Below are 6,577 nucleotides of genomic sequence, written 5' to 3' on the forward strand. Positions count from 1 at the left end.
CTGACCAAATTTCACCATTCAGAGCATGTATCCACTAATGAAGCAAAGAGAAGTTTGCAGCTTTAGAGAGATGGAGTTTGTAAAGGATTCCACTGTGCCACAAGAGACATACCACGAAAGGGCACCCTTGTATCTGGTTCATGTAAGGAAATCTGTTTAGCAGGTAGGCCATGGCAGATGTCAGTGACATCACCATTAGACCCTCCTTGAAAAATCTATTGTAACGTGGAGATCCCTAGCTTTTACTGTGATGTCACAAGTGTTGTTGTGACTGCAACTCCCTTTCTGATATTCCTTCAGGAACTCTAGGGTTTACTAATTGGCCTGTAATTCAGAATAACGAGCCATTGGGGAGTGAGAAGAAAGAGGATGAAGATATCAGAGATGGGGAGAAGGAAGATGGTCTTCTTTCTTGGTAAAAAAAAAAGGAAGAAATATGTGGTCCTTGGAAAAGCTCAGTGAGTCCTTGGTAGGTGTTGAGTAGGATCACTGAAGAGACAGCCTTGATCTGAACCTTCCACATATGGGAGTCAAGAGCTGCGAGCCACTCAGAAGCATCTGGACTTCGCAGTTTTTATGGATCCTGGAAGTCAGAGATTTTATATCATTCATTTCTTTATTCCAAAAGCCAAGTGTTTGGAAGGTCATACATGTTTTCCTGAGAGCTCATGGCATTTATTCTTTTTGACAATTATAAAAAGGTCCTAAGTAAGAAGAGAAAGACAAGAATTGTGTCCTCTGCTCAGAGCAAACTCCGCCAGGCTTTGGATACCAATAGTGCAGTTTGTGTCTTTCACTAATATCTGGGAGAGAGAAGTGCTTCTAGTTGAGACTTCATCATGTCAGTCTTTCCACTAGTATTTACACTGACTAAAACTTTAGATTCCTGAGTCAAATGGTGAGATAAGTTGCAGTTTTCTTTTCTTTTATTTCTTTCGTTTTATTTATTTATTTATTTATTTATTTATTTATTTATTTATTTATTTATTTGCAAACTCTCAAATCTCATCCTGGGTGACGAAGTAGATTAGACCCATCGGGTGAAATGAATTGAAAAACTCTCCTGGGAATGAAAGTGGTAAGGAAGTCACATTGATGTATCATAAATGCAGAGGCAAGAGCAATATTCAGACTAGTCTGTGGAGATGCTCCCTTCATCAGAGACCACAGATCTTTGGTGGAGAATGATTCAGTATTAAACTGGGAAGGGAAAATGATGGTTGATATTATTCTAGTAGATCTCACAACATTAAAAAGTGTTTCTTCCATATCACTGAATGATTATTGTAAAGCAAATCCTGGAATGCACTTATGAGACCCACCATCAGCCTGTAAAATAATGTGTGAAAAAGGAATCTGTGTCTCTTCAGGGACAAACTGTTGCTTTCAAACCAACAGTAAAGTGTCCATTATCTGAATGACACATAGATATATACACATTATAGCAGGATGGATACAGAGTTTCTTCAGGTCCATGAATGAGATATTCAGCAGTTGACCTGGCTCAGCAATAAAGGTAATTTTTCCCAATTCTTGAGACCTGAGCTACTTCACTAGGAGCCCCATGATTGAAGGAAAGAACAAACTTAAGACAACTTGCCTCAGATTTTTATTTAGTTCAGGTTACTTGGTCTTGGTCCTCAGAAGGAAGGACATCTTGCTTTCCAATTCTTGTTTATCCTATAATCCTTCTCTCTGCTACACTCATCCAAATAAATTATTGTGCACTTCATTGATAGGTTACTATTGCTATGGTTTTTTTTTTTGGTTCTTTTTTTCAGAGCTGGGGACCGAACCCAGGGCCTTGTGCTTCCTAGGTAAGCGCTCTACCACTGAGATAAATCCCCAGCCCCTACTATTGCTATTTTAATTCCGTTGCCAAGAACTATAGAAAATAAGAAGGACTGTATCAAAGCATCATATGAAATTCAGACTAAGGGAATGTGTCCATTGGAAATTTGTAACTGAGCTGAAACTCTTACTAGAGACAAACTGCTGTAAAAGGTCTTCTCTAGATACCTGGTGTAGTGGTTGGTTTTCCCCAACAGATAGTAAAGTATGAATCTCTCTGTACAGAGTAATCGGACTAGTCACAATGATCACAGACTATGGACCACATAATTTAACAATGGCTGACTATTTGTAAAGTCCTACAATCCATTAGTTTATTAGTCCAAAAGGCTAGATGTCTCAACTGGTCATTGGTATATGGATAAATCTTCAGAATGCAGGTTCTAATGTCTGTGAGGGTTTGGTAGCAATGTGAGTGCAAACATGAAAAGTAAAAGCTTCTTTCTTCCTTCTTTTGTATGGGGATTCAAGTAGAATGCATGGTTAAGAATACATTGGGATTGCCATTCTCAAACAGACCAGTATCTTCAACTCAACATTCTTTTCTGGGAAGCTGCACCCTGTCAGCATGGCTCAGGTGTATGTGAACTGCAAGATCCAGTCTGGGAAGGCATTCCTGTTCATCAATCCCACCTGACCCTATTACAGAAATTCCCAAGACTTCCTCAATCAACTCCTTTGCAAACATGGTCTTCTGGGATTTGAAGACATCACAACCACTAACAACACCAATGTGATTCAAGATTACTTACACCAGCTCACTGTAGTGAGAATAGTTCCTTGGGCCTTTAAAGGTAGAGAAAGACTGCATAGGCAGACACACTGATCTAATCTCCCTCCAACAGCATGGGGAGCTGATGACGTGGCTGAAGCAGATTGGAGCTCTGCAGTTATGAAAGGGGTGGCAGCAAAGCCCATGCTGACAGCTGTCATTCAGTCATGCTGAGGCCAGTGCACCTGAGAGTTGATGTGTGTCAAGGAGGATGTCAGTATTTTCTTATGATTGGGATTTTCTACAAATTGGCTTTTATTCTATTCTTCAGTGCTAAAATCTGATGCTGTTTTCCTGAAACCATGGGGTAGGGAAGCTTAACAGTTCACACAGGATTGACTATCCATTCTTCATGTGCTGATATGTCTCTACCTCTAAGCCCAGTTTAACAATCCAGTGCATCTAAATCTCCAGTGAATAAGTTACTGTTTTTCTACCATGCAGTTCTGCTGAAATCATTTGGAAGAAGTCCACTTCCTAATGATTATTAAAACAATGAATATTGTGAAGTTGTTCATGATCTACACACTGGTCTTTCCCTCCCTCAAACATGTACTTCTGCTTTTACAGCTCTCAGCCAGTGTTCTCAACCTTTCCCTACCACAACCCACAGAAGTCCACACTTGTATGAGGATGCTGTCTGAAAAACAGATGAAGAGTTTGAGCAGAATTGTTCCTCACTGTAGCAATATTAACACAGACAGCAGACCATATGATGACTTCAGCTCTGTTCCCAAATTGGTTAATTGCCAATAAAATACCAAACAGTTGTGAGTTGTTTCTAGGCAGAGTCCCAGAAAAGTCAAATATGAAATGCAAAATTTCAGAGCTCTCCTTCAAAGACTGTCTATGAAAGAAGCTGCTTGCAAAACACTGTCCTAAAATATTTACTCCATTCACACTTTTACATTTTGCTTTGATGTCTTGCAATGATGTTTATTAATCATGGAACTGGAGGTCTCTGGTCTCCACTGAGAAGAATTTATTTCTAAAAAAGATGTATCTGCAGATGACAAAATAAAAATAAAAATAACGAATAGATTTGATTAAAGTTCTGGGATAAGATGTAACATCCTACCACAAAGATTAGGTTAGAAGTAGATTTGACATATATATATATATATATATATATATATATATATATATATATATGTCATATATATGACATATATATATATATATATATGTGTGTGTGTGTCTGTGTTTGTGTGTGTGTCTGTGTGTGTCTGTGTGTGTGTGTGTGTGTGTGTTAAATCAGACTTGTATATTTGGTATTTTAAGAAAGCTTACCTGGATGAAGATTATTATTAATGTTGTCTTGAATCTCTACAAGGATTTTATTGAGAATGTGTGTATTTGTGTAAATTAGTCTGTAATACTCTGTCTTTCTCTATTTCTGTCAGTCGTCTGTAATTCTTTCTCCCTCTCTCTGTACCTTTCTGTTTACCACATTTTCTCTTTTGTTCTCTGTCAATTGTTGGATAATACCAGATTCAAAATAGAATTTTAATGTATTCAATCCTTTTGATTATTTTATGGAATAGTCTGAGAAACTCTCAATGCTTTTTAAATATATAATCAAATTTTTAATCTGAATACATGTGGTCCTATGATATTTTAGGAGGGAGATATTAAATGCCCGACTCTGTGTCATTGTTCAATATAGTGCTGTTTGAATTATGCATATTGAGGTGATTTAATATTGGCATATCCAATACATCCAGTAAATCATTAATGGTTTAAAAATATTCTAGATATGGGACTGTAAATATAAAGTGTTTTCTCCATGTCTCTTCTCTTCTCTTTAATTTTGTTAATTCCAATCTTTCTTTAACTAACTTGGCCAGAAGTTATGACAATCTTGTTAATACTTTCCACGAGTGAACTCTTCCTTTCATTCATTACATTGTTGTCTTCATTTTATAGATTTCAGCCATGATGAGTTGGATATACATGTTATACCCCTTCCACAAGGCTCAAAGGACAAGGTGAAACAAGGTGCAAAGAGATTGTAGGTGTTCAAAATGTGGGGGTGATCACAGGGAAATCGTGTCTTCAGGATACGCAGAGGGCTGACTGCATGACACACAGCAGCTGTGGTTCCCTGCACAGCCTCACGCCAGTCAACCTCCAGAACGCAGTGTGAACGCCTGAAAGCCGTTACTCCTAACGGACACACTGTGGAGCGTTAGTCTATTCTGTTGGAGGGTTGAACGGGTTTTGTAAGGGATCATCATGGGGTTATTAAACAGTTTTTAATGTAGAACATATACAAAGGTAGGACTCAAAGAAATATAGTGATGAATGTAAAATAAATGGGAAAATTATCACCAAAATATTTTGGTGGAAATTCTCAAAAAAATAAACAATTAAAGTATATTCCTCAACATTATGTACACAGAGAATGTTTTATTATATAGGGATGTTTCATAAAGTGACCTTAATGAATTCTGTTAGTTACTACAGATCTTCTAATTCTCTGAGTTTAGTGAGATCACATTATATGATTTGACTTTAGTAAATATAAGTGGCTATTTTCAAATATAGTAAGCGTTTTTTCCACATACACGTTCAACAATGGGCTTCTATAAATCATAATGTAAAGATTAAAACACTGTATATCCAGGAAAAAATTAATTGGGTACACATCTAAACAAAATATTCACAATTGAAAACACTTAAAAGTCTAAGAATCTAATTCAAAATATATATCATCCTTATACATTACAGAAATGCAAATCAAAATTATTCTGACATTTTTTCAACTCTTTCAGAAACCTTAGTTTAATAACACAAGAGCCAACTTATCATTATGGTGTCATGGAGAGAGGAGAACATTGCTATTCTCCTGGTGGGAACGCAAACTTCTACAGCAACTTATCTGCAAGCACATCTTGACATGAGGAATAGTCTGAGGATTTGGAGTCTGTGGATGAAATTGTTCTTCTGGTCGGGTAGTCTCTGGATTGCCTTTCCTTCAGTCTCTGCTCCTTTTTTGTCTTTGCAGTTTTTTAGTCTATGGACATTTATAGGTTAAAGATTTTGAACTGTGTGGGCATCACCTGCTCTTCACAGTTGGGCATATCTAGCTACAGGAGGCTGACTCTTGTATTTCTATCTCTTTGCTGCTTAGTATTTCAACTACCATCATCCCAGTAAATTTATGGGACCCTCTTGCATCCTGGCATCTACGAATTTCCTTGGGGATACCCAAGTTCACCACCCACCACTGATGCTTATTGTTATTTATTCCAATTTTCCTCTAGATTTCTCTCTTTTCTCTTCATATTGTTTCTACTCCCCCCATTTTGTCCACACTTCTCTACCTCTAGCAAGGTCCCTCCATCCCTCTGTCTTCCATTATCATTTTGTTCTCACTTCTAAGTGGGTTGCAAGAATCCACAGTTTGGCCTTCAAACATTTTCCACCCATGTGAGAAATGATTTGTGTATTGGGTGTACTGATCTTTGCGTATAACATCTACTTCTCACTAAGTACATCCTATGTTATGTCCTTTTCGATCTCTGTTACTTCACTAATTTCCAGGTCCATCTTTTTGCCTACAAAGTTCTTGGTTTCCTCATTTTTAATATCTGAGTAGTATTTCCCTGTTTAAATAAAGCACACTTTCTGTATTTATTCCTCAGTTGAGTTGACGTATATCACGATTGTTTCCAGCATTTGACAAATATAAGGAAGGCTGCCATGAACATATTCAACCACATGTCACTGTTATACGTGGATCATGTTTGAGTATTTGCGTTGGAGTGAGTGGTAAAGCCGGGTGTTCAGGCAATGATATTTGCAATATTCTCTGAACCTCCACAGTGATATCCAAAGTGGCTGTACAGATACCAACCCAACCAGCAGTGGAGGAGGGTTCCACTTTCTCTACATCATAGTCTACTCTGCTACTGCATTAGTTTTTTGTCTTAGTCACACTGATTGATGTAA

Source organism: Rattus norvegicus, chromosome Y, assembly GCF_021556685.1.
Source record: "Rattus norvegicus strain SHRSP/BbbUtx chromosome Y, alternate assembly SHRSP_T2T, whole genome shotgun sequence".
Lineage (NCBI taxonomy): Eukaryota > Metazoa > Chordata > Mammalia > Rodentia > Muridae > Rattus > Rattus norvegicus.